The sequence below is a fragment of the Rhinopithecus roxellana genome, unplaced genomic scaffold, assembly GCF_007565055.1.
Source record: "Rhinopithecus roxellana isolate Shanxi Qingling unplaced genomic scaffold, ASM756505v1 contig209, whole genome shotgun sequence".
Taxonomy (NCBI): Eukaryota; Metazoa; Chordata; class Mammalia; order Primates; family Cercopithecidae; genus Rhinopithecus; species Rhinopithecus roxellana.
This window is the reverse complement of record NW_022141943.1, coordinates 723-28,150: the sequence shown is the minus strand read 5'-3', so window position 1 is coordinate 28,150 and position 27,428 is coordinate 723. Positions and strand designations below refer to the sequence as shown.

Here is a 27,428-nt window from a genome sequence, read left to right as displayed (position 1 = left end):
TGTAGATTCAACTTCGTTTGTTTTTACAACATGTGTAGAAGAGGAATTTGAAAAATTTACCCTGATTCCACCCACAGAGGTTTATTCCTGACCTCTTTCGATGGAATGACGCTTAATTACTATGACACCTGTGCTCAGAGGACAGCTCCGAAGGTCAGTAACGTGGTTTTCCAGATCCCAATATTTCCCCATCCTTTTCTTGGGTGAACTTTTCTCGCCACTGTCTCTGGAATTTTCTGCTGTTGGTGTGATAGACCTTGTAACTAACAATGTGTTTTGTAAAACAGTCTGGAGGCCCAGAGAAAGCCAGATATAAAAACTGGCAGAAGCAGGCAGAGAGCATTCATTCGTTCATCATTCATTCATTCCTTCAAGCAGGCCTAGCTCGGGCCCAAATCAGTGCCTGGGGGGCTTCCTGAAAGGAAGAAAAAACAGCCCACGCTGAGGTCCTTGTCCTGGGTCAGTGCAGGTCTGAATGCCTGAGTGCCTCTGGGCATCACAGCCCCACTTCACAGCTGCCGCTCTGCGGCCTCCCAGGTGTGTGCAGCATGTCTGAGGTCACCTGGCCGTGACGGTCACAGCTGCACCAGATGCTGTGGGGCTGACCTGATTTTTAGAGGTTTCTGTTTTTACCAGGGTTGGGAGGAAGCCTACAGGAGCGTGTGTTCCCTGCATGAGGGACTTTGAGACCCGTAATGGATTCACAGAAGAATGCTTGCACCAAGCGAGCGCGAACCCTTTAGCATACCTCACCCGAGACAAGGTGGGATTCGTGCTTCGTGGGCTGAGCACAGCTGTGCTCTTCCTGGATTGCAGGTCCTGCTCTGTCTCTGGAGACACTGGGGATCTGCCCTGGAGGAGGGTCACCTGGGGTGGCCTGGGCCACTGCGGCTGCTCCCACTGCGCCCAGGCCTCTCCCATGCCCACCCCAGGGCCCTCTGTCTCCTGGGGGCCTCGCCTCTGAATCTTCAGCCTGGAGCTCAGGGAAGGCAGCTGGGCCCACAGCCATGGCCACCGCGACTTTCTCCGCGCCCCTTCGTCCCCAGCACCCCAGCTTTGGTGCCAAGCCCCATTTCCTCAGGTGGCTCACCCACACTTCCCTTGGGGTTGTCCCTTATTCCTCCAGAATCAAGGCTTCGGTTCTCTGGGAGAAGCCTTCTTTCCTGGCTCCTACGCTCAGCTCCCTGGGGCTCACCAGGTGGTCTCTTCTCCAGACGCACATGGAGGGTGCTGAGCTGTGTGGGCGCGGCTTGGGGTAAGAGGGAAGAGCCAGCACTTCCCTTGCTGTTCTCTCATCCACTTGACAGGCGTTTGTCAAGCACTTGCTGTGTGCTACTGTGTGCCTACTGTGTGCTGTGTGCCTGCTGGGTGTTGTGTGCCTACTGTGTGCCATGTACCTGCCATGTACCATGTGCCTGCCATGTGCTGTGGACTGCGCCAGGTCCTGGGGACACCATGGTGATAAGACAGAGACCCGGCTGGGCTTGCTGTCCTGTGGCGAGGGTGGTGATGCAGTATACGTGGGGACGGGGAAGCAGAACGCCCGGGCAGTGACACAGTGGCTCTTCTCAGCACCTCACAGGGTCCTGGTGGCTTCCAGGACACCTCAGGCCCTCTCCTGAGGCTTCCAGGTCCCCGAGCCCCTGCCTGTTCTGGGTTGGGGCAAGTGACACCTCCACCACCCAGCTCCAAGCCATGGCTGCCCCAGCTCCAGCTCAGGGACCTGTGGGACCAACTGTGGCCTTCACTTTCCCCTGTCAGCTGCCCTCGCGGAGGGTGCAAGGGAAAGTGTGTCTGCTGGGCAGTGTCCGGCTACCGCAGCCAAGGGTGGTGGGAGTCTGTCCTTCCAGCACCCTGGGACAGCAGGAAGGAGCACCATGTGTGGTAGTGTGTGTGCACATGGGTGTGTGCTGTGTTGTGACTGTGTGTGGTGTGTGTGAAGTGTCTGTGGTGTCTGTGGAGTGTGTGTGGTGTGCATGTAGTGTTGGGGGGGTGTGGAATGTGTGTGTGGGGTTGTGTGTGCCATCTGGAGTGTGTGCGTGTATGTGGTGTCTGTGGAGGGTGTGTGTGGTGTGCGTATAGTGTGTGTTGGGGAGGCGTGTAATGTGTGTGGTGTGTATGTGGCATCTGGAGTGTGTGCGTGTGTGTGGTGTGTGTATGTGGTGTGTGTATAGTGTGGGGGGTGTGGAGTATGTGTGGAGTGTGTGCGTGTGTGTGGTGGTGTGTGTGGTATGTGTGAAGTGTCTGTGGTGTCTGTGGAGCGTGTGTGTGGTGTCTGGAGTGTGTGTGTGGTGTCTGGAGCATGTGTGTGGTGTCTAGAGGCATGTGTGTGGTTGTCTGGAGTGTGTGTGTGGAGCGTGTGTGTGGTGTCTGTGGAGTGTGTGTGTGGTATGCATATAGTGTGTGTGGGGGTGTGGAGTGTGTGTATGCCATCTGGAGTGTGTGCGTGTGTGTGGTGTGTGTGCGTGTGTGGTGTGTGTGGTGTGTGTGTAGTGTGTGTTGGGGAGGTGTGTGATGTGTGTGGTGTGTATGTGGCATCTGGAGTGTGTGCGTGTGTGTGGGGTGTGTGTGTGTGTGTTATGTCTGTGGAGTGTGTGGTGTGTGTGGTGGTGTGTGTGGTGTCTGTGGAGTGTGTGTGGTGGGTGTGGGGGGTAGCCTGTGTGTTGGAATCCAGCTTTCTGCCCTGTCTCTGTCTATGAACCCTGCTGCCGCGCACAGGGCCGACTCTCACACAGGAGATTTCCTGCATCTGGTCTTGGACTTGGCCTCCAGTGGAAAGAATCCAGGCCAGCAGCTCACAGATCATGGTCGACTGTGCTAAAACCTGAACAGGCCTGTCCTGTGCCAACTGAGGGGTGCAAAGCCCCCAGAATCCAGCCCATGTTTTAAGGGTGGTGGGTGGAGCTCAGAGAGACCAAGCAGTCTGGCTGAGGCCAACCCACCCTAAGGGAGGGACAGGGTAGGACACAGGCATCCGGCTCCTAAACCCACTGTCCCCCATCCCACCCCAACCCACTCTCCCCCAACCCACTCTCCCCCATCACACTGTTCCCCATCCCACCCCAACCCACTCCCACATCCCACCTCAACCCACTGACCCCCATCCCACTCCAGTCCGCTGTTCAGAGGTTCTGTGCAGTCTCAGGATGTTACCTACCTCATTCAAAATCTGAGATCAGGGCCAACTAGGAAATTACCCATCCGTAGATACTGGAATTCTGGAGAAGTATCAATAGTTCAGACACTTTATTATAATTTCAGGACCGTCACTATCTATCAGGCAAGCCATGAAACTGTGAATATGTTCTGCCAATGTGTTTGCATCTTTCAAACCCTGTTCTTTACCCCTTGTGAAAAGCCTTTCCTGGATAATCCTGATTTTGATGTAAGCATAAAATTAAAAGGCCTCTACCTAGGAATAATAAATCATCACCTTTTGAAAGGATACTGGTCTTTTTAGGCCCAAAAATATCATGTAGAAAGTTAGCGTCATGCAGAAAACACTTGAAAAGTTCAAGTTCAAAATGCAAGCTCAGTGGCAGTCTTATGTTCGTAACATATACTGTGCATGCTAGGTGTTTATTATTGAATCATTCATTTAAATGCCATTTTTAATAACAGAGTTTTAAAAGATACTTAATGACAAATTCCTATAGCACTTCATAATTTATTGTTGCTCTGTGATAGTTTTCATGTAGAAGGAAATGAGTTATGGAGTTATTAATATATTTTGAGTCTTCAGAGCATACATGTGACACGAAGGAGAAAGCACCCTTTAGCCTGTTGATGGAGGTCTTTTTCATAAGAAATCCAGGACTTCAAGCATCAAGAAACCAAAGACCAGGTCGTCAGGTTGGTGAAGTCACAAACCATGTAGCAGCCAGGAGCACAGCGCAGCTCCGACCTGTTGATGCTGGTGTCAGACCCTGCTGTATGGACTTGTGTGTTACTTGGGTTTTCTTTTTTTTTTGAGACAGAGTCTCACTCTGTCTTCCAGGCTGGAGTGCAGTGGCACGATCTCAACTCACTGCAACCTCTGCCTCCTGTGTTCAAGAGATTTTCCTGCCTCAGCCTCCTGAGTAGCTGGGATTACAGGCACGCACCACCGCACCCGGATAAGTTTTGTATTTTTAGTAGAGATGGGGTTTCGCTGTGTTGGCCAGGCTGGTCACGCATTACTCAGTCTTTCTAAAGCTCATGAGTTTCAACATCCGTAAAGTGGGGAGCATAATAATAGCACTTGCCTCCTTGTACAGTAGACAGGACTAAGGAACTACACTTCTGACCTGTTCCATGAGAACCTAGCCCATAGTAAGCACCCCATCGATGCTGGGCTGCTACCCAAGCTTTCCTGAGCCCAAATCTAGTTCTGTTCAATGTATCATTGTGTCTCATGCTGTGTCTTCCGCCCTCCTTTTCTTTAAATATAATTGTAAATTGCTATCATCCTTTGTCTTTCTAATGTGTCTTGCAAAGTTAAGGACTCACCCAGTAAAATACTGCACACCCATGTGAAGACATGGGGCCCCTCAGGAGATCAGCTCACAGCCAGTTCTTTTGTGAGACCATGGTGAGGTTAATGACCACATATTGCATTCTTTTCCTTGATTAGAACCTGGAGGGCTCTGGAAAATTCCAGAAGGTTCTGAAAGGCAGTTGCCCAGTAAAATAACCACACACCTATGTGAAGACGTGGGGCCCCTTAGGAGATCAGCTCAGAGCCAGTTCTTTTGCAGGACCATGGTGAGATTAATGACCACACTTTGCATTACTTTTCTTTATTAGAATCTGGAGGCTCTGGAAAATTCCAGAAGGTTCTGACAGGCAGTCACCCAGTAAAATGCTGCACACCCATGTGAAGGTGTGGCACTGATCAGAAGATGGGCTCTGAGCCAGGTTTTCTGTGAGACTGTGGTGGGGTCTGTGGCCACAGCATAGCATTCTTCTCCTTGATTAGAATCTGGAGATTTCAGATCAACCACTCTACTTCCCCATGATAGCAGCAGAGCCGAACATCTTTCCTATCATGGACTCCGTGATGGGAATCTGGGTTTTCAGGAAGATTCGGTTTATTTTAGCCAAGACCCAAACGACAGCTCTTATGTGTACGCATGGCCTGAGCCTGGGGCCAACACATTTGTTCCCTACACACAGACTATCAAGAGCCATTGTGCCTGGTGGCAAGGAATGTGTGAGTTCCTCTGCAGGTGAATTCAAACATTGTCCCGTTCTGTTAACACCAGCCCTGGCTGTAATGCCTGAAGTCGGTGTGGTTCCTCTAGTTACCAAGACCAGGGCCTGGGGTCATGTTGACCCTGCAGATGGTGGTATCAGCAAAGGCGTCACTCCCTGCCACAGCTCAGGAGGGACATACAGGTGGCTACGGAGGATCAGCTGGTACCGGCATGTAGTGTTCCTCTGACTTGACAGTTTGTAACCCAGCGACCTGTAAAATATGAACCAGTGGTTTCCACGGCAGCTCCAGGAAGCCGCATCCACCATCGGGGCTTTACAGATAAGGAGGACAGAGCCCACGTCCTCAGAGCAGGCAGGGAGAGGAGGAATAGGAAGGCCCTCGCCCAGGCATGTCTGCCCCCAGGCCTTCCCCACTTCCTCCCTGTGGCCCACAGCTCGCCCCATCCCAGCTGCTGGCCCCTGGGTTGGGCGGCTTGCGCATCACACACTGGGAAAGGGGGCTCAGCAGGACCTGACCTGTGTTCCTATGACTAAGCCCCACGTGACTGCGAAACTACCAGGGATCCCACCGGCCGCAGAGCAAGGGCGTGTCACATGTGCCTGCATGACTCTGCCCTCCCCGTGCCATCCAAAGGCCAGTCCCAGCGTGACGGTGTTGGCGTGGCTTGTCAGGACTTACACGGGAGGAGCGGTTTCCTCATGACCTCGCTATTTTTACACAGAATTTCGTAACTCGCCATCATGCTGCTAAAGCTGAACACCATGCCTGTCATAAACATGTGGATACATTCACAGGAAATTGCAAATGCTAATCTAACTGACACATGGATGAGCTATTCTTTGATCTGCCTTTTCTTCCCACAAAATGCTTTGTTTTGGTTTAGACAGGTGATATGGTGGCAAGCTGGGAACTCCGGAGCCAGTAATTTGCTGCTTGATTCTGATAATGGCTTTCTCTTCTCTGCAAAGTCAACTGATTCTGTAAGCAGTAACTTCAAGGGACCACAATCAGCTTTCCAGTAAACTCCACTTTTCTGTAATTCCATCGTTTTCTTTTAAAATGATTTTTGATAACTTTAAGGCAGTGATAGTCAGTGCCATAAATCTCCTTGAATCTGCTAAGCCAGAAGAAAATGAAGGATGGTGATGACTAGTTTACAAATAATATTATCGGATACCCCAGAGCAAAAATCCCCATCCCAGGAAATAGAGAAGCTACTTTCTTATCAGGCACTTCTCACACGGGGGAATGCAGATTGGGGTTTTTGGAACTTGCTTTGCTTGCAAGTCCTGTGGAGCCCCTAGCCCAGGGCTGCCTCCTGAAAACTGCCAGGAGCCTAGGTCCCCCAGTGTCTCAGGGAAGCTTGCTCTAGGACAGACATGGATGCCTCAGATGAGTTTTGACACTGTCCTTTGCAGAGATTTCCAGGCTTGCGGGTTGTTGTTCCTCTAGGGCCCCAACCCTCTGGAACACTTGCTCATCGGCAGAATCAACTCACTGTTCAGCATGGGCAAAGAGCAGTGTCTGTGTCCTGTGGTGTAAGTCGGTCCCCCACCTCCCCATGAGTGCACCCGTGCGTTGGCAGATTCTGTTCTATTGGGTCACTTCATGCCACACTCAAGCTCCACTCACGGCGTCTGTGCGACAGGGCCTTTGCACAGCCATGCCCTCTGCCCGGAACACTTTCCCTCCTCAGCACCTTCACCTGCACCTTCTGCATTCTGCAAGTCTCCACTTACTTCCCACTTCCCTGCATGTTACCCCCTAGGGCTGCTGCGAGGCGGCACCACAGGCAGGCATCCTGAAACAGCAGAAGCAGCCCCCCACCATCCTGGAGGCCAGAAGTGCAAGGTCAAGGCGTTGGCAGAGCGGGAGCTCTGCAGGAGGCTCTGTCTTCGCCTCTTTCAGCTTCTGGTGGCTGCGGCAATCCCTGGCATCCTTGGCCTTGTAGCCATGTCATTCCAAATCTCTGCCTCCATCGTGCGTGGTGTCTCTCCTTGTATGAAATGCTGTGTATCTATGTCCAAAATTCCCTCTCCTTGGTCAGGCACAGTGCTTCATGCCTCTAATTGCAGCATTTTGGGAGGCTGAGGTGGGAGGATTACCTGAGGTCAGGAGTTCAAGACCAGCCTGGCCAACATGGTGAAACCCCATCTCTGCTAAAAATACAAAAAAAATTAGCCCGGTGTGGTTGCGGGCACCTGTAATCCCAGCTATTCTGGAGGCTGAGGCAGGAGAATTGCTTGAACCCGGGAGGTGGAGGTGGAGGTGGCAGTGAGCCAAGGTCACGCCATTGCACTCCAGCCTGGGCAACAAGAGCACAACTCCATCTCAAAAAAAAAAAAGAAAGAAAAGATCCCTCACCTTTCTCTTGTGAGAACATCGGTCATTGCATTTAGAGCTCACTGTAATCCAGGATGACCTCATCGTAACTTGAGGACATCTACAAAACCTTCCATCCAAACCAGGCCACCTTCACAGGTCCTGGAGTTCGGACTTGGACATACCTTTTAGGTGGACGTGATCCACCACATATTATCCTGGGAAGCGTTTCTCGACCTGCAGGGTCCGGGTTCACGGCCACCCACCTGCTCCTAGGCATTCTCCAGGCACACGCCTCCCCTGCAGAAAGTGGGCCCCTGTCCTGGCCGGCCCGTCTCTCTCCCAGAGCCTCCCAGATGGCAGCAGCCTCAAGCTTGTGGGTGGGACAGAGTCCACAGTGAGCTGGAAACAGAGAAGGGGGAGAGGGAGGGAGATGAGGAAGAGAGGGGTCTGACCCTCCTCCCAATACAAAAACCTCAGCTTCCCCTTTGCACTGATGTTGGAAGAACTTCCCGCGTCTCCCTCCCCTTTATGGGGTCTGCACCCATGCGTGAGGGCTGGGAAAGCCGGCGCACCCAGTATCAGCGGCATCCTTCTCATGTTCAGCTTGTCACAGTGATGAGCACGCCATCAGGACATGTCCGACCTCCCGCAGGTGTGTGTGGAAGGTGGAACAGGATGACGGAAGGAGTGTGCAGTGCACGCATCTCAGAGCTTTGCCGCCACCCGCCTGGGCAAAGCCAAGTGCGTCTTCTTCCCACGCCTTGTCCTTGGCTCTGAAATCGGCCGTTTCTTTTTGCCGCGCGCGCACGTGTGTGTGTCTGTGTGCGCCCACGTGCATGGTGTTCATTTTATTGGTTTTCGGTGATGTTGGTATCTGTGTACTATGCTCCGAAGACAGAGTGTTACAACAATACTTTTGGTCTGAGAGATAAAAACGATTGTCTACGGAACACAGGCTTCAGTGCTTGGGTCCTGATAGAACGAGAGGAAGAGGAATGGAGGGACGTGGGGGGAGAGAGAACAGAGACAAGGATAGTGAAAGAAGAGAAGTCCCGTCACTTGGTTTCATTTTTTTCTTTTAGGTATCTTTGGTTTGATTTTATATATAAGTTGCTTGTTCTTTGAAATCTGTTCTCCAGGATTTCTTTTTCAAATGTCGAAGAAGGAGGGTTGTATTCTCCGCCCCTCTGACTTGAGGCTGTCACTGCCCATGTTGTAGGGGTGAGGGGCTTGTTTTCTCTCTGCAGGGAGGGTGGGCGGTGTCTACAGCTCTTCCTGAGCCTGCCAAGCCAGGGCGTGGTCTCCCAAGCAGTTACCAACCAACGGCTGCGGGGGTCACCAGGCCTTGGCATGTGGGCAGCAGTTACCAACCAACGGCTGCGGGGGTCACCAGGCCTTGGCATGTGGGCAGCGGCCCTGGCGAATCCCGCCCTGGGTGCTGGCAAGGAGGCAGAGGCCTCACAAGACCGAGTGGACCTGCCCAGGGCTCACACGACCCCAGGGCTCTCCCGTGGGGGTCTCCTTCCTGCAGCCCACAGGCTTCTGCTGCTGCCCCTGCCTGGCCTTTAGCGTCTCTACAAAGGGGCATGACAACCCTTTGGAATTTCCACAGGTCCAGTGGTTTATTCAGGTTTTCCCATTCCTGGGATACTGGATCTGCACCTCTCTCTATCTGAATTCCACATGGTATCTCCATCAATACTTAGCACACAGTTGAGGGGTATACCCTGCAGCTCTACACGATACAAATGTTTTGCTAATAGGCCTAAACACCAATGGAGTGCAGAGAGCATATGAATTCCACGCCATCATAAATTTGACCTTGCATTATGGCACCTGACATGCTTGTCAACTAAACCCTCAACAGGGACGATGTTCGCTCCTTACATTTTCGCAGGTTTGGGAGTGGGAGTAAGATGATTTGGGTAAACAAGTGCCAACTATCTAGGAAGACTGGCATTGAGGTCCTCTCTATCTCACGATGCATTTATTTCAACAAGGGATTTCACAATAATCCCATTGTTTGTAAAATTGCACTAGAAATTATTTCAAAAACAGCCAGTTTCACATTTTAATATTGGAATACTTCTCTGGCATTTGGGGCATGGTTTCTCATGAATGTCCTCTTCACTTTTTTCCCTCTTTCCTCTCCTCCACACCCCGGGCACTTTGTGTGATCTTCAAGCAGCAGCAGCTGCATTTCCCCTGTGCCTTAGCTGTGTGTGTGGGATCAAGAGCTTTGTTGATGGGCAATTGTAGGATGTAACTTCTGGGCTTCTCAGGGAGCTGGTATTTTTAGCCCTTTTTCTTCCCTTGACCTTGTCGGGTGTGGAGTGGATGCATCTAGATGTGGGAAGCCATCTAGAGGTCTCTGAGCATGTGTAATAGTAAATAGGTAGCGATGTTTCCACAGCTGCTCACCACCCACCCAGGGAACTCTGGACCTGGTAGAGGGAAGAGGAAGGCAGAAAGCAGGAAACCCCTGCAGCACACCCCAACCCTAACCCTAGCCCCGCCCGGCCCTGCAGCCCACATGGGCTTCATTCTCACCCCAGTGCAGAAAGGCAAGTTTTATTACCTCTACTTTATGGGAAACTGAGGCTCAGAAAAGTGGAGTCTTGTTCTGCGTCACCCAGATGGAACCTGGAGTGAGACCTAGGGCTCACCTGCCTGATTTTCACTGTAGAAAGTCAGAACTACCTAGAGAATGAAATCAGTAAAATACCTAGGAACAAGGTGTTTGCTCCCCAGCATTTCAGCTGGGAGCTATTTCCCTGCACAGATAGGCTAATGAGTTTTATCTATGCTGAATTATCCTATGGCTCCACCAAGGTGACATGTAGCCTAAGCTGCTTTAGATGTACATTATTAAAAATGAGAGCCTAACAGTTAACAACAGTGGACTGCTTCCTAGTAAATCTGGATGACTAACTTGGCCTGTGCCCAATGTTAACCGTCAAGGTAACACTAAGTGTTGATAATCACACAGACATTATCAAAATGTCCAGTAATCCCAGTGGCTGGAAATCGGATCTAGAACTGAATACCAGTCCAGAAGTCTCAGCGGTCCTGATGGAATCTGAAAGTCTGTCCCTCCCACAGCTCTCGCTCAGTTCTTTCTCTCTCTCTTTCCTTTTCTGTGAGTTTACAAAGCCTTCTTTAATTACCCCAGAGATGCTTCAGAGTCAGCTGGCTTTCCTTGCAGCATTTCACATGTTTACCCCAATTTTTCTCTGGCTCTCTCAATTTGATTAATTGCAAAAAACGAAATAAAAAAGATCTCCTGCAAGCATGCAGCTGCTTTTGTGTGCAGGTGGATCTTTTCAGCACATTACAGAGACCAGCTGCCGGGCTGAGCTCTTAGCCCTGTGATAGTGAGAGCTTCATCCTTCTTGAGCTCTTCTCTAAAAGGCAGACTGGGGCAGGGTCAGAAGCTAATAAGGCAGACTGCCAGTCACTCATGATTATCAGCCAGATGCTCTGTCGTTCCCACCGTAATGCTGTGAGACACATCTCACTTACCAGTGCTCGGGGCCATTTCCATTAAGAGCTCTGATGGGGGTTCCCACACATGGAGTTGTCATTTTGTTCCTCTTCTTTTCCTGCTAGTCTATAAATTTTGCATTTAAGGCTAGAATTAACCAACCCTCAGTGATCCATATAAATATTCTTTATATTAATCTGAGAGGCCAGTCAAATGCAAGTAAGTAGGCTTGTGTAGTCAAATCCAACGAGGTATATTCAGAAGTCTGATCTGGACTTGAGTTATTTTCACCGATTCTGTGTCCAGTATTCTTGAGTTTTCTAAATCATGATTAAGATCAGTCATCCCAAGCGTAACCTAGAGCTGTGCTATGAAGCGTGATAACATTTGATCAGAGCAAACTGGCTTGGAAGAAACACAGCCCCTCTCCGAGGAGCGGTTCAGCACCTTGTGAGCAGATTTCAGCTGCGTTCAAGAGCCCTTGGCCCCAAAATAGCTCTCTCTGTCTACCAGCAAGTCCCAAAAGATTTACATGTCCCACGTTATTCTGATTTGGGACAAGTCCTTGGAGCTCTGTTTTCTGGAAGGAGTGAGTGTTGCATGTGGGTTTGCCTAGTCCCAGCGTGAGGAGATGGGAGGAGAAGGGTGACAGGTGGATGGAGCCAGGGAACAGGAAGGGGACTGGGCAGGCGAGGGCTCTGAGGAGGCAGAGGTGAGATGATGCCTGGGCCAGGAACAGGCACTTGGAGAACACAGCCGGTGACAGGAGGTTCTTTATGTCTGGACAGGCAAAATGCTCCTGAAGGTCCAAGTTGTCAGCCTTAACTAAGGGCAGTTACCTATTTTTGCCTGTGTTTCGCTTTGAATAGACCACTTCTCATTTCTTAAACAGAAAGATGGATTGAGAGATATTTGACGTGTTTTTATTCTGTAACGTGTGTCCATCCTGCAAGCTCTTAATATTTAGTTAAAACAGCACCACATGGAATTAGAGAGCCAGAATTAGAGCGGGAATGACAGCCCCTGTGTACCCAGGGGTCAAAGTAACATCTCACGAGGAACACACCCATTCTTTCTTAAAACAAGAACACGGTGAATTTGGCCTTTCCCTTGGTTAACCCACTCTTACCCAGTAAGGCACCACACCTGCAACAAGCCCTCATTTCCCAATGAGAAGATTGCCCCTTCAAGGTTTTTTTGGTTGTCCAATTGAAATAAATTGGGAAGGTAGAATCGCACTGGACACCGAAATCCTCCGCAAAGGTAGCCTTGCGTTTTTAAAATCATACGTATCAAACTTATTTTTTTCACTCTCATGCCACGAAGCATGGGGAATGCACCTGATTCTTGCAGGTGGGTTGTGTTCATATCATCACTACAACCGCATCTTTGATTTCCCAGAGCATCATTTGTGGGCACTTTGACCTAAGTTGCTTCAAGTACACGTTTTAAATCTCCCTGCGTGAGTGCCTCACTGGCAGTCTTATGGCGGGCCCCAGTTTCCATCACACATCATGAAGGTGGGTGGGGTTTTCCCTCTGCCGTCGGCTGCTAGTCGTCTCCCACACAGTGAGGGAGGCGGACTCCGGGATGGCGACTGTGCTGTAGGCGTTTGCTTCTCTTCTCCGCAATCCTTCCAGCGGCTGTGGGGTGATGGGGTTGCCCGCCTGCAGAAAAGTGTCCTCAACCAGTCCTCCTGAGCCACCAAAAAGGGACCCAGTAACGCGGGACATGGAAAAGCTTGGCTGTCGGGCAATTCTCTTTTCTAAGGAGAGACTTTTGAGGAACACAATTTGCATTGTGTTCGGGCGTCTCTATTATTTTGGAGAGTCCCCTCTCCCCACGTTCAGAAGATGGTTCATCTTGTTCCCTCTCAAGGAAAGCTGTTCCTGGTTTTCTGCAGGAGAATGGGTACTCACACCTTTTTGCAAAAGAATACATCCATCATGGAAAACACGTCGTTGTCCTTAAAGACTCTGATCACCTGCAGCCAGGTCTGGGCTGATGGTTCTAGTGGCCCTCAGCTGAGGGACCCCAAGGCCAGGCTACGTCCCTCAGGAAGGCTGGAAGGAACAATTTGCTTGGAATGGGTGTGGCTCAATTCTTCCATTCTTTGCATATCTTGGGGAAAAATCATAAATGTCTTGCTAAAGTTTGGGTTAGAAAATAAAAATGAGGAGTAACATGCTTTTTAAATCCAACTTTATCTTCCCTACAAATTCTGCAGATTCTTTGGACGCTTGTCGGTTAAACTGTCCTTGGTCTGACGTTGGCTCTTTCTGTGCTCACGTGGTTTCTTTAAAGCAGTGAGCATGAATAGCTTCTTACTACCTTTTCGTTTTAGAAGAATGTCAGCACCTTTCTGACATCTCAGCTCATCTCATTACAATACACCTGAGTGTGGGATGCAATTCTCTGTGTGTACACATATGTATGGATGGATAGATGGATGATGGATGAATAGACAGATATTTCTGTACATATACACAGATCTGCAGGATTTCTTGAGACGGGTTGAAGTGTGTTACTGAACAGAATTTGGATGTTGGTGGGGTTCTGTTTTCTAGCTCTTTGCATGGGATCGAAAGATAGCATTTGTTAATAAGATGACTTGGACGTGTCTCTTCTGTTTTCAGGGCCTTGGTTTCCTCTTCTCAAAAATGGGCATTATATATATATATATATATCACAGGAGTGTCTTTCTGATGGAAAAACAACATCGAAAACTCTAAGAGCGCTAGACTTAAGGCTAACACTTTCTTTCCCTTTCTCTTTTAGCCTCTGAAGCCTCTGAAGAGCTGATCCATTCAGGATGGGAAACCACGCAGGCAAACGAGAATTAAACACCGAGAAGGCCAGTACGGTAAGACAGGAGCTGATCCTACAAACGCGCATTTCGTTTTCTTATTAAACACAAATCCCTTGGTGTGTCAGAGGCTGCGGGCTTAGGCTCTTGCTGCCATACTCTTCTCTGACAGCTGGGTGGAAGCCTGGCCCTTGTTACTACGATTAATTATTATTAATTTATTCAGGAAGATTGCATGGCAATAGGTAGGTCCTGACCTTGCAAAGAAATAAAGGAATGAAGGAAGGGAAGGAGTTAGGAAGAAGAAAGAAAGGAAAAAAGAGAAGGAGAAAGAGAAAGAGGGAAACGAGGAGGAGAGGAAGACGAAGCAGTCCTTCCTCTTGGTCCACGTTCTGTGATTGGTCCTTGGAGTTATCAAGAGGCTCTCAGAGAGGAAAGAGATTGTAAATTCCTTTGCTCTCATGCAAAAATACTTTTGAATTTTTTTAACATTTTTATTTTTTCGATAAAGGTATTTCCAAACTGCATTCTCTCTAATTAGCTACTGGCTTGAAAGAGCATGACAATGCACACCGATTCATGAACGGTGAAACACATCAGATTTTCTTTTAGCTCAAAAACCTAATTCCATCTACTAAGGTCCCACTCCTTCCTTCTCACCCCCATGGAGTTTGCCTCTGACTTTTCACTCTGGTCTGGTTCTGGAAGAACTCACACTGAATCCCAGAGGTCTGGAGAAAGGACGGGAAGTACTTGAGCTGTTTCTTTGGACCTCTCGTAAATCGATACTCTCCTTTCTCCTGCGTGTGGCTACTTGGTTCCTCACCAGTTGTCCTTGCTTTGGGGTCATGCTCTGGCCTGAATGTGTATTGGAATCTCCCAGAGACTTTTCAGACCTGCCAGGGTCTCTGCCCTCCTCAGATCCCAGTGCAGCCGTGGGCATTTTTCAAAGCTCTCCAGGCTCTAGAGCCAAGGTTCCAGGTTCCTCCTGGTCCCATGTGTCTTGTACTTTGGCTGCCAGGATTTTCCTCTATTGATTGCATATTCACCCTCCTGCCTCTCGAACTTCCAGGAAGTCCTTAGCACAGACTAAAGTCCAAGGTCCTCAGCCTCTGGCTCGGGCCCTTCTTCAATCTGCCTGTCACTGGCCTTTCCAGTGGCGGCTCCTCGACAGCCCTTTCCTCACCCTTATCAGGGAACATTTGGAAAATACAGTTAAACAAACAGGAAACTGCAAATTCAATATCATTGGAATCCTTCTGGCTAGTAAGAATTCATCTTCTTTGTATTTCTAGTGCAGCATTCGGCCATTGTCCGCCTTATTTGAAGGCATCGGCTTCCTCTGTCCGATTTGGATTCTCTACATTGCCTTTGGGTCTCCTGTAGTGCCCTGAATCAGAGTTCTGGTCCCTTTTCCCACTGAGACGCTCAGGACAGATGATCCAATGATGTTGACAAGGACCACAAATGCCCAGGGGTCCAAGCTGTCTGTCTCTCGGCCTACCCCTGTCTCTGCACTGGAGAATCATTTCAGATTGTGAGGAATAAGCCTGCCAGTGTGCACAGAACTGTGGACCCACCCTAATTTGTATGGGGCGGCCCTTGCTCTTGGTCCACACTGTGTGGTTGGTCCTAGAAGTATCAGCAGGTTCTCGGAGAGGGAAGAGATTATAAAAGTCCTTTGCTCTGATGCAAAAATACTTTTGATTTTTCAACATTTTTTATTTTTTAAACATATATATTTTCCCTCAAGGGAAAATATTCCATTTCGTTGGTACTTTAATTCCAACATAAAATTATGTGTGCTCCAACTTGAGGCAGATGTGGTGCACTAGAATGTCCAGCTGCTGAAGATGGGCTAGGGTTAGGGTCAGGGGAATCCCCGACTTACACCCGGAATGCTTTAGAAATGTCCGCGGAATTGAACGGAATTGAATTTCAGTCTCCAGACCTCTTCACTGTGGTCTGTAGTGCATTTTTATTTAATAGTAATAATAAACTTGGAAGAAATGGGGCCTTTTCTGATGTGTACTTTAACTCAATTTCTGTGTCAGCCACAGGAGTAATTTTCCATGATTTGCTTTCAAATCATCCATGGAAGGTGAATAGGTGACTATATACTGTTCCTGTGTGTATTTTATCTTAATTAAAGTGATAAACAGTATTTAGTTTCTTACCTAAGGATTTAGAAAGACTGACTGTATAAATATGTAAATGGTTCTAGTCAATGTCGAATGGGGGAGTTGACTCATTATGTTAGTCAGCCCGAACTGTATTACTGATAAAGTCAGTGTTATAATTAGCAATAATGACCACAAATGTATTAAGTTACTAATTTGTTAAGAACATGGCTTGGATACAGTATCTGCACCAGGAGGATTAAGTTTCAGCTAAAAGTGAAAGTGGAAAAAACAGCTCTGCTCAGAGATCTCTAGGCTGTTAACACTGGTGGTATTTTAAGTCTTAGAATAACTAATTTGCAACTGCAGTTTCAAAAAACCTCTCTGTGGCGTACAGTTTCTTTCCTGTTGTTTGACACTGTAAAACACCCACATATGTTTTTAATTTGTTTAATGCTATCAGAGTAAGATTGTTGAGCCATAGCAAAGTCCATACTTAGGCTTTTGTTTTCTGAAATCACATGTTTAAAGTTCTGATCATTTAAAAACCTCAAAACTTGGAAATTTTAAAACTATGGTTCCTGTAGGTGGTTTTAAGAAGAGCTTTTTTTTCCTTTAAACTTGATGGGAAGTATTTCGTGCCCTCCCAAGAACATGCCCTGTGATGCTGCATAGCTTAGTAGAGCGTTTAAACTTGAACCACAAAAGAAAACGTGATGTGAGCTCCAGCCATGTCGCCTACCACTCTGTGGATTTCTGTCTGTGATTCTGGGAGTCATTTTTCTCCTTTAGGAGAGAGTCAAGGAAAGCTTCTGTCAGTTTCAGGTGCTGGTTACTGATCTGTCAGCCGGGAGGGACAGCTGCAGCGGGGGCTGCCCGGCCACCCCACACACGGCCTCTACGGAGCCGCCCCACTGCCCAGCCCCGGCTGCTCAGGGCCGCCTCCTCCCCGCCCTGCTGCCACCTTCTCCACCCCTCCCCACCCATACCCGATGCCTCTTTCCTCTGCCCTCACAGAGCCTGCAGCCGAGTGCTCTGATACAGACGGTAGTGATTTGCTAATCATCTGACTTCTTCCCCTCCGACATCAAAGAGGGAACTTTCCTCTCTCTGATGCCTCCATCTCTAAGCCTGGAGCATCCCCAGCACATAACTGGCTCACAGATGTTCGAAAGAGTAAATGAATCATACCTACTTCCTAACTTCTTTCTCACATAAAAGCTCAGTTTCCTGAGCAGGCTTTGGGTGCCGTTGGCTGCTGGGGAGGCCTCGTCCGTTGCCTGCAGGAGCTTCCAGTCTCCTTTGCAAGTTTTGCCCTCAGTGACTCAGGGCTTTGAAATTTGCTTCTCTCTCATCCCGAATAAGCCACGGCAGGATGTCAGAGGAAGCGAAACTAACTAAAAGGTTAACTGTGGAATTTCTCTGATGGGTGAACAAAAAGACACTTTTCTGGAGTTGCAGTGTTAGTCCAATCTTGTGGGGCACAGGTCCCTGGTAACCAGTGGTTGAGCCGCCTTCCTGGGCCAGTCGAGGGTCAGAACAGCAGACGTCAGATTCAAGGAGAAACACTCCGCCCATCAGAGGATTGGGCAGCCTGCCCTCCTGACGCGTGATTCACTCATGTGGATGGAGTGTAACTTCCTCCAGGCAGGCTCAGGTTCAGTGCACAGCTCTGCTTCTCAGAAACGAAGAAACTCCTGTTCTGCCTTTGACTCCCTATGTTTTTTTTAAGTTGCAGGGAAATTTGGTTTCCAAATAGTTCCGCCTCACTAATTTGCCAGCTTTTTATCACTCTGCCCATTTTGTATTTGGTTCTCTGTCTTACTACAGAGCTTGGAGGAACCCAAGAAGGAAAGGGTACCAGCTGCCCTGGAGAACCCAGGGACGTGCCTCAATGCCGGGAGGGGAGCAGGGGGCAAGGCTCACCCACAGAGGGACACCCTGTCTCGGGTGGTCTTTGCCTGCCTGGCAGTCCTTGGGCCTTAGGACATAGACACTTGGCTTCACTGGCTGCTGGAGGAATTCACTCCTTTTTGAGGAATTCACTCGTTTTTGGCACTGTGAATGAAAGGGGCTGGGCAGTTACCTTTGGGAGGGTCAGAAGTGTTCAGAACAGTGCCCTGTGCCTAGCCAGGCTGCTCGTGGCTTTTCTCCCTGGGCTTTCTCTGAATGCTGTGGATCTGTTGACCTCTGGGCTTTTGCTCTCTGGGTTTTCTGGTGATCACTGAGCCTCCTGCGGATGATTCACCTCGTGTTCAAAACACCAAACGAGGCCAGGTGCGGTGGCCCACGCCTGGAATCCCAGCAGTGTGGGAGGCTGAAGCAGGCAGATTGCTTGAGCCCAGGAGTTTGAGACCAGCCTGGACAACAAAGTGAGACCCTCCCTCTACAAAAAAATCAAAAAATTAGTCGGGTGTGGTGGTGTGCACCTACAGTCCCAGCTACTCGGCAGGCTGAGGTGGGAGGATCACCTGAACCTGGAGAGGTCGAGGCTACAGTGAGCCATGATCACACCACTGCACTCCAGCCTGGGCAACCAAATGAGACCCTATCTCAAAAAAAAAAAAAAAAAAAAAAAAAAAAATGCACACACACACACACACACACACATCACATTCTATCTAGACCAGTGCTAACACTGTATTACTGCCTCCTGTGAGCCAGGGACTTTGCAGACATTGTCTACATTGTATGTTGTACGAGTGCTTGGGGCTGCCATAACAAAATGGCACAGACTGAATGGCTTAAATGACCGACATTTCTTCCGTCACAGTCCAGAAGACTGGAAATCCGACAGCAAGCTGCCAAGGGTTGGTTTCCTTTGCAGCCTCTCCTTGCTTGTAGACAGCATCTTCTGTCTGCATCCTCCAGTGGCCGTCCCTCTGTGTGTGTCTGTGTCCTATTCTCTGCTTAGAAGGATACCATCATGTTGGATCAGGGCCACTGTACTCCAGTGGGACCTCATCTTAATATCATGGCCTCTTTAAAGGCACCATCTCCACACGCAGTCACATTGTGAGGCAGTGAGGGTTAGGACATCCACGTGGAGATTCGGGAGGAGCACAGTTAAGCGTATCACATGTGTTACTTGATAAACCCCAGCAGAGGCTGCACGGTTAGAGACAGTAGAGAAGGAAAGCCCTGGGACTGGCATTTGCCGCCACGTCTGACACCTCCCGGGGAAGGGACTCCACGCCAGCAGCCACCTGCAGTCTCTGCCCTGTCCTCAGGAGACAGCACACCTGGTTTCTCTTCTGCAGACTCGGGTTGGACGCTTCCTGTGCAAAGTTCCTTCTTCCTGCCTCCTGCCACAGGCCCCAGCTGGCGGCTCCTCCCAGGGCAGGCGGGCATCTGCAGAGCGCTCATCTCCCACCTGCTGACTCGTGGCTTTGCGCAGCCCTCTCCATGCTTAGGACCCTCAAAGGGTCATCTTCATTCTCACAGGGACTAAGTCTCAGAGCTGGGCCAGGCCTGCCTAAGGCCAGGTAGCAAATGGTGGGGAAGCCAGAGAGCAAAGCCAGGCTGGGAGCCCCAGGTGGCGCAGCTGGGCAGACCAGGCCTGGAACACCAGGTGGCACAGCCGGAGAGACCAGGCCTGGAGCCCCAGGTGGCACAGCCGGAGAGACCAGGCCTGGAGCCCCAGGTGGCACAGCCGGGCAGACCAGGCCTGGAGCCCCAGGTGGCACAGCCGGGCAGACCAGGCCTGGAGCCCCAGGTGGCACAGCCGGAGAGACCAGGCCTGGAGCCCCAGGTGGCACAGCCGGAGAGACCAGGCCTGGAGCCCCAGGTGGCACAGCCGGAGAGACCAGGCCTGGAGCCCCAGGTGGCACAGCCGGGCAGACCAGGCCTGGAGCGCCAGGTGGCACAGCCGGGCAGACCAGGCCTGGAACACCAGGTGGCACAGCCGGGCAGACCAGGCCTGCAGCCCCAGGTGGCACAGCCGGGCAGAAACAATCCCTACAGGGAGTGTCCGTCTTCTAGTGGCCACAGGAAATGAGGAAAGGGACAGGGGAAATCATTTTAATGTCTTGTCTTTTCTTTAACCTAAGAAACCCCAAATGTCATGTAAGCATAGAATCCATATAAAAATTGTTCATGAAATGGTTTACAATTCTTCTCCCATGAAGTCCTCACACTCAGGGATATATTTTAACTCATGGTGCAGTGTGGCCTGGCTACGTCTCAGGTGCTGGGTGGCCACACGTGGCTGGGACCATAGGTCTGGGCAGCACAGCTCCAACCCTGGCCATGCCCACACACCCTGCCATCTATAGCCAGGCAGAACATGCTGAGACGGCCTGTATAGTGTATGTCATGCAGTTCACCATCCCCTTTGTGCATGGTACCCATTGCTTGATAAATCAGTACTTTCTAAAGGAGTCAGAAAAAATGGAAAATTACCAATTATTTTTTCCTGAGAGATGCTTACAGTTTCAGTTTTTCACACACTCCCCCTCCCCTTGTATGAAATGAGTTAGGATTGATAAAGATGAGGAGGAGGAGAGAAGGATGCAGGGGAAGATGGAAAGGATGGGAAAGAAGAGGAGAAGAGGGAGGGGGAAGGAGGAGGAGAGAAGGAGAAGGAAGAGGGGGAGGAGGAAGAGAAGCGGGGCGGGGGGGAGGAAGAGGGGGAGAAGGAAGAGAAGCGGGCTGAGGGGGGAGGAAAAGGGGGAGGGGGTAGTGGGCCAGGCTAATAAACGCAGTTGTAAGGGCTGCCATGGATAAAAATGCAGTGCAGAGGAAGAACCAGGAACGGCCCGTTTAAATCTGCCCAGACTCAGAGGCCGTTTAGGGCCAATGAGTGATGTTTCCCAAGGTGCATCCACACCGCCGTCCAACTCTACCCTGCCTTGGAGGTGCCTCAAAGCCCTCCTAAGCCCTTACAGCAACGTAAAGGCTCAGACCTGGGACCTTAGCACCTTAGCACAGGTTCTGAGCCAAGAGCTGTGGCTGAGTCCTGCAGGTGTCATGGCATTTATCAAGTTGTCTTGCCACGAATTTTCTCTGACAACAGACAGCCTGTTTTTAATTCATGAGTGGATCGATCGTGCTCTTTCCAAGTGCAAGTGAAAATTAGTTGTTTAGGAATGTTTGTTTGTTCATTCCTGCATTCATCCATTGCCACACACACATATTAAAAATACTTTTTATTGAATGCCTATTCTGCATAGGACACTGCAATAAACTTTGTGATTGAAAATTCCGGCTTCACCACCAGCTAGTTAGGTGATCTTGGGCAAGTTAGTTTCTCTCTGTGTGCTTACTTAAGATAACATGAAACGATGATAACATTATATAAAGTAAGTGAGTCCACATGTGTTGTGCACTTAGAACACCCCCTTGTACATAGTAAGTGGTATGTGTTGTTTGGTGTTACTAATTTTCTTCTTATTGCTATTATTTAAAAAAAAAAAAAAAAGCGTAAGTCCCTGTATCTGTCCTCAGAATAGCTCACAGTCTAATCAGGAGACCAACAAAATTACAAAACCACATTCAGAGCAATGATGAGCATGAAGAGCTCCGGACAGAAGCAGGGCTCCCTGGGGCTGTGGAGCCCACAGGCCGGCAAGATAAGCTACAGGGAGGGCTTGTATCAGAGGGAGAGACAGCGGTGTCCTTCCCCATCTCCCAGGGTTGAGACAAGCATAAGCAAATATTTAAATACTGTATTTTTTTAAAAAAAAGACTTGATTTGGGGCACCTGCTGCAAACCTCTCCCACTCAGTATCGCCAAGGCTGTAGGGTCTGGTTGTCCCCCGACACTGGCTCCACCCAGTCCAGCTTCACCCCAAGAAGAGCTCTGCCTTCCAGAACACCTGGCTCTGCATACCCACCCAAATGTAACTCACAGGGCGATGGCTGGGAGACAGCCACCCTCTGTGATGAATCTGCATCACTGTGTGAGTGGCTGGCAGCTCCTTACACATCCCATTGAGATCTCCATCTCTGAGAGGATGCCCGCTGGGTGAGGCTGCAATTTATTAACATAGGTTGGAATCGTCTCAGGCTGTGTAGAAGACGTCTGGCTCTGCAGATGGCCCTGGCTGAGACTCTGGCTCCCGAGGGTAGCTGCTTTCCTCTTGAATCCTGGAAGCTCTAAGCTCCCTTCTCCCCTAGGACATCACCCAGAGCAGCAACGTCCTGCGGAAAAGAGTGTCAGTGGCATCTTTTGTTACACAGAGGAGATGGGATCCTTCCGGGTGACTCATAGCTGAGAGGGAAGGAGGCAATCAGGAGAGCCAAGAAGAGAGATGGGTCCCAGAGGGGAAAGTTGTCCACAACAGGAAGAGCTGCCACAGGGCTCGCCTCTGCCCGGCCCCTGCAGACCCCGTCTTCACAGGGTGGAGAGCTGGGGTCCCAGCATCTGTGAGCCGTGACCTTTGGGAATTCACCTGAACGATTATCCAAAGGATCAGGGTGGGGGAGCCCCTGCCCCGAGTTGGCCCACAGTGGGGCTCACTCATGTTGCCCAGTTGGGGGAGTGTCTGTGGAAGGCTCCAGAACAGGCCTGGTCTCTGGGGACCCTGTACCCTTCCCAGGTGCTCCCTGCTCCCCCACTTCCCACCAGCCCAAAGGAGTGGGGTTTGTAGTGGCCTTGAGTCACTTGTCAATATTTGAATTCTTTCACTTGGTTTTTTGAACACTGCCTCGGTTCACAGGGGAATGAACTTGAAGAAGAGAGGGCTAAAGATCTTATTATTTCTTTTTCTCATATGAAACTCGCAAGGCTTGCTAATTAGAAACCGTAAACCAGGAACCTTGAAAAATAGAAACACAGCCTGTAGTTTATCTTCACACGCGCTTACATTTGCCCAAAATGAGTGAAATCAAGTGGGGTGCTCCTACAACCTTCCAAAACCTAACAAGCGATAATAACTCTGAAAACCTGCTTTTCGTCTGCGGGTGGGCTGAGAAAAGCTGGCCTCTGGGCTTTCCCTGGTCGTAATATCTGGCTCAAAAAGGTTCTACCAAGATGCCTAGCAATATTTCTGGATTTTTCTATTTAATCAGCTTAAGAAAAAAGATACCACACTTAAAAACAAGATCTGAGGGCCTGCAAAATCGTATCTGAATTTTCAGTGGAGAGTAACTTATTGGTCTGTTTGGTGTTCCAAATTAAACAGATTTTTTTTTATTTAAGCTGCACATCAAATCTAAGTGCAGACAGGAGGAATGAGGCGCATGCTCTGTACCTCTCCAGGGGTAATCACACCCCCTGCAGAATCTGCTCCATATTTAATTATCATTAAAACCCAACTCTTTCTTAATGACACTCTCCAGATACTATTAAAATGACATTCTGAGAAATGAGACGTTTAGTTTGCAAATATACACAAAGGCATTGAAGCAATTCAGCTCTTTCCATCAACATGTAAACAGAATCTTTCACTTTGACGGGAAAAATGCTTTTCCTTTAAAACTACTGACAACCCAGCTGTGAAATGTCACTGACTTCTTCCAACTAGGAGTTATTTTCTCACGGCCATTCCTTTATGGAATTATAAATCCTGCAACATTTTCTCCTGCAAGAGCTTGTCAGGGTATTTAACATCTTCCGTGAGTTCTGTTCTTGTCATACCATCCGCAGAAATGAAAAATAATTATATTTTAAGGCATCACTAGCTCACAGCTGCTTTATGCAATCATCTCTCTCCACAGTGAAATTAAGTCCAGGGAGCGTAAACTTTGTTTTTGCTGATGGAGGTGTCCTCAGGCCCAAGTGGTCCATGCACACAGCGGGTGCCGATGTTGAGGGACTGTTTGTTAAAGGAATGAATCCTGACTGCCCAGGGTGTCTACGGAACATCTCCAGACATGCTCCTGCCCAGAGGCAGGTCCAGACGCCACAAGACTGGGTGACATCTGAGGACATCAATGTGAAGAGGGCAGGAAAAGCCATCCATCCTCCCTGGAGAACAGCAGAGGTGGGACTGAAGCCCAGACACGTCAAGCCTCCAAGACAAACCTCCAAATCCAACATGCTGTCTGTCCCTCTCTTACACTTCCTCTTGCAATTATGTGTTGAAACCGACCCCTGTCACCATACCTGTTTCACAGAAAGGAAAGCCTGATCACTGAGAAAGTCACTTCCTTCCGGTCATCCAAACCCATGCCTGGATTGCTGTGACACGGCTGTCATGCCATTGAGCGCTCAATTCCCCGGGAAATGTTTCCTTTCTGATCTGACTCCAGCGTGCTGGCAATTGACAGACCTATTCGTGTAAAATTTCTGTTTTATAGGTAAGTCACATAAGCAGATTTTTTGAGAACTCATGTAATTCTTAAATTAGTCATTTAATATATGTTTAAAAGCTTAGGGAACTGAAAAGTAGGGGCTAAAGACATTCACCGATCTCGCCTGACGCTTGGACACATGCAGGCACTGAGCAATGCCTGGAAAATCCTTAGATTGTGTGGGTGCCGACAGGCTTTTTATTGGACCTTATCTTCAGCAGAGTTTAGAACTCTTTCACACACACCTCACACATGACAAACCTCTAGAAAACTCTTGAACTCAATAGCAGAATATGAGATGATCTCTTAGTAGGTAGACAGGGCATGAAAATGGCCACACGACGTGGTAACAGCTCGCATTTGTTGGTAACTTACTATCCAGACACCCCACTGCGCCACCTTCCAGTGGGATGTTCTGTAATAATGGAGATGTGCTGCCTGGTGACACGTTAGCCTCTAGACACATGTGGCCCACAGCACATGAAACGAGACCCATATAACTGAACAACTGTGTTTTCAATGTCATGTATTTTTAAGCAATTTAGATGGAAATGGCCACAGTTGCGAGCGGCTCCCCCCGGGAAAGCAGAGCTCTCCTGCATACTGGCTATGGCGACCCCTTATTCTCCCATTGCCCTACAAGACAGGTATTAGCTCTGTTTGTCAATGAGAAAAATTGGGGGTGTTTCCCAAAATCATACAAAAGTTAATTTTGAGTTCAGAGGTAAAGTTCTCTGAAAAATACAGTCACACTTATGAATGCCCCAAGTGAAAAGGACAGCGCTGGTGTACTGTAAACCACAGCACAAATGTAAAAGTAAGCTCTCCAGTGCTCACCTCAAGGCGGGAGAGTCCTACCGTCGTCATTTAACATGGCACCCCCAGTAAAGTGCCCCCGTTAAGGTGTGCCTCCTGCAGAGTCTGGGAATCTGCGCTTATGAGCAACAGAACTTTGTGTGGACTGCCTCTGGATGTGACACGCCCCAGAAAGCCGACCCTGCTGACTGTTTAGTGCTTCTATAAAACTTCAGTGAGGTCCTAAAGAGAGGAATAAATAATACAGAAACGGCAATCCTTTTAAAAGAGAACCTTTAGGCTGGGCGCAGTGGCTCACGCCTGTAATCCCAGCACTTTGGGAGGCCAAGGCGGGCAGATCACGAGGTCAGGAGTTCAAGACCAGCCTGGCCAACATGGTGAAACCCCTATCTCTATTAAAAATACAAAATTAGCTGTGTGTGGTGGTGAACACCTGTAATCCCAGCTACTCTCGGAGGCCGAGGCAGGAGAATCGCTTGAACCCAGGAGGCGGAGGTCGCGGTGAGCCGAGATCGCACCACTGCGCTCCAGCCTGGGCGACAGAGCGAGACTCCGTCTCAAAAAGAAAAACAAAAGAGACCCTTTAAAAACCCGTGAATAGTCGATAACCTGGTTACCGGAAGAAAAACGCCAAATGGAGCCATGTCTGACTTAAGAAGGAGCGTAAGGCGTGGTACTGGTGTGGCTTTATGAAACCGTGTTTGCATTTGGGAGCCAGCAGCCTCCCCTAAAGCGTAAGCATGCTTGCCAGCTGCTGGGCGGGGTGTCCTGCGTGGCCGGTGAAGCAGTTGCAGTGCCCGCCCTTGGGAATTTCTTGTGAAAGTTGTATTTTGAGATGCAGAATTTCTTAGTGATGTTAGAGAACAATCTTACGAGGTTTGCACTTGATAGCAGCCTTTCAAATGTTCTGAGTCAGTAACGTTTTGCTTCTGGAGGCGACTCACAGAGGAAGTCCCTCATCCATGCTTGCTGGAAAGCACACCTGAAGGTCTTTCTGGTTTTGGAGGTATGGAAGTGGGCATTTTGCTTCATCTGATAAACTGTGACCTTTGTTAAAATACCTTTGTTAAGTTGAAATGCAATGATTAAAGACATAAGGCGTAATTAGCAAACAAGGGCAGCCTCTCCACAACCTTTAGTAAAAATAATGTGGGGGTGATTATGAAGTGATGCCTTAGGGCAATGTAAACCCGCAGGGCTTCCACACCCTGCACTTTGTGAACACGCCCGGCCTGTGGCTCTCTCCTCATGCCGGCTTCCCTCTGCTGCAGCTCCCAGACCCAGCTCTGGTCATCCCCCTCGAGGTGGTACCTGGGACCCTAGTATGATCCTCTCTCCAACCAGTTCCCTGATACTCCCGGGGAGCCGGCCCAGCCTCAGCCCTGGGTCTGGCTGAGGGTCCGACAGGGCTCCAGGCACATGATCCAGCTTCTGCTCAGACAACCCAGGGCGGGCACTCAGGCAGCGGGGACGTGGGCTCTGTTCTTTTGCCCACAGCACAGGCATTCTCGGCCTGGGAGTTGGCTTACCAGCACCATTTTTGTCTGCAACTATGACCCAGTTTGCAAGCAGCCAACTGTAAACAGTCTTTGGGAACACAGCATTGAACGCTGGTTGCTGCATGTAAGTGATAGAGACATAACAACATTTCTGTGTGTGAAGTCAGAAACAGTGGGATCTGCATGCGGGGCCGGTGTGCTCCACACTGAGCAGGCCGGCAGGCGTGTCTCTCGTCATCGCCACAGACTGTACTGGGGGTCAGGGGAGCGGCTGAAGGAAACGGCCGATTTCGTGAAATGAGGAGCCTGCTTCTCCCAGGAGTCTGGCTGGTTTGTCCGCTTGTTTTTAGCTGGACTCCGAAAGCGCACCCTTCCTTCTTTCTTCCTTCACTGATCATGTACCTCAATTGCATCCCTGCGTCTGTGACTCTAAGTGGCTTGGTGAGATCTGGCAGCCGGGAGGCCAGAGAAGGGAGGATCTCAGCCTGTGTCAAAGACGACACAAAACCGGCAGAGCAGGGCTGATTTCATTCAACAGGGTTTTTAAGGTGGAATGGTGTTGGAGTTATGGTGGAATTCTCGAGTTTGGGTCTGGTTTGCGTTTGTCCATTTGAATCTGGAGAGGGCAGCGCTGAGTGCAGCCTGGACGAATTCTGTTCATCAGTTATTGCCCACGTCCCGGCCTGCGTTGCCATGACGACGCTCCCTCCTGGAAGAGTGGCCAGGCTGGGATTCCGGGGTGGGGATCGCATTCTGCGCCCTCCTGCGGATGCCCCTGCGAGGGATGGAGGGAAGGTGAGTGCAGCCTGACGGGGAGTTGTTTCTAGTCACCCGGTGGCTCAGCGCTGGCCGTGGCCCTGGGCATAGGTGAGGCGCCGCGCACTGTGCCAGGTCATTTCAGAAACGTGTAATTGCCGCCGTGTAATTGCAGCTGTGCAGACAGGTT

The 27,428-nt window shown here is 49.7% G+C and overlaps 1 long non-coding RNA gene across 1 annotated transcript; it reads left to right on the top strand.

Annotated features, from left to right (window-relative positions):
• Window positions 1-24,824, top strand: LOC115895738. The gene is made up of 3 exons (XR_004055864.1): window positions 1-153; window positions 13,785-13,869; window positions 23,592-24,824. It is a non-coding gene; the product is annotated as an uncharacterized LOC115895738 (long non-coding RNA).
• The last annotated feature ends 2,604 nt before the right edge of the window (window positions 24,825-27,428 follow it).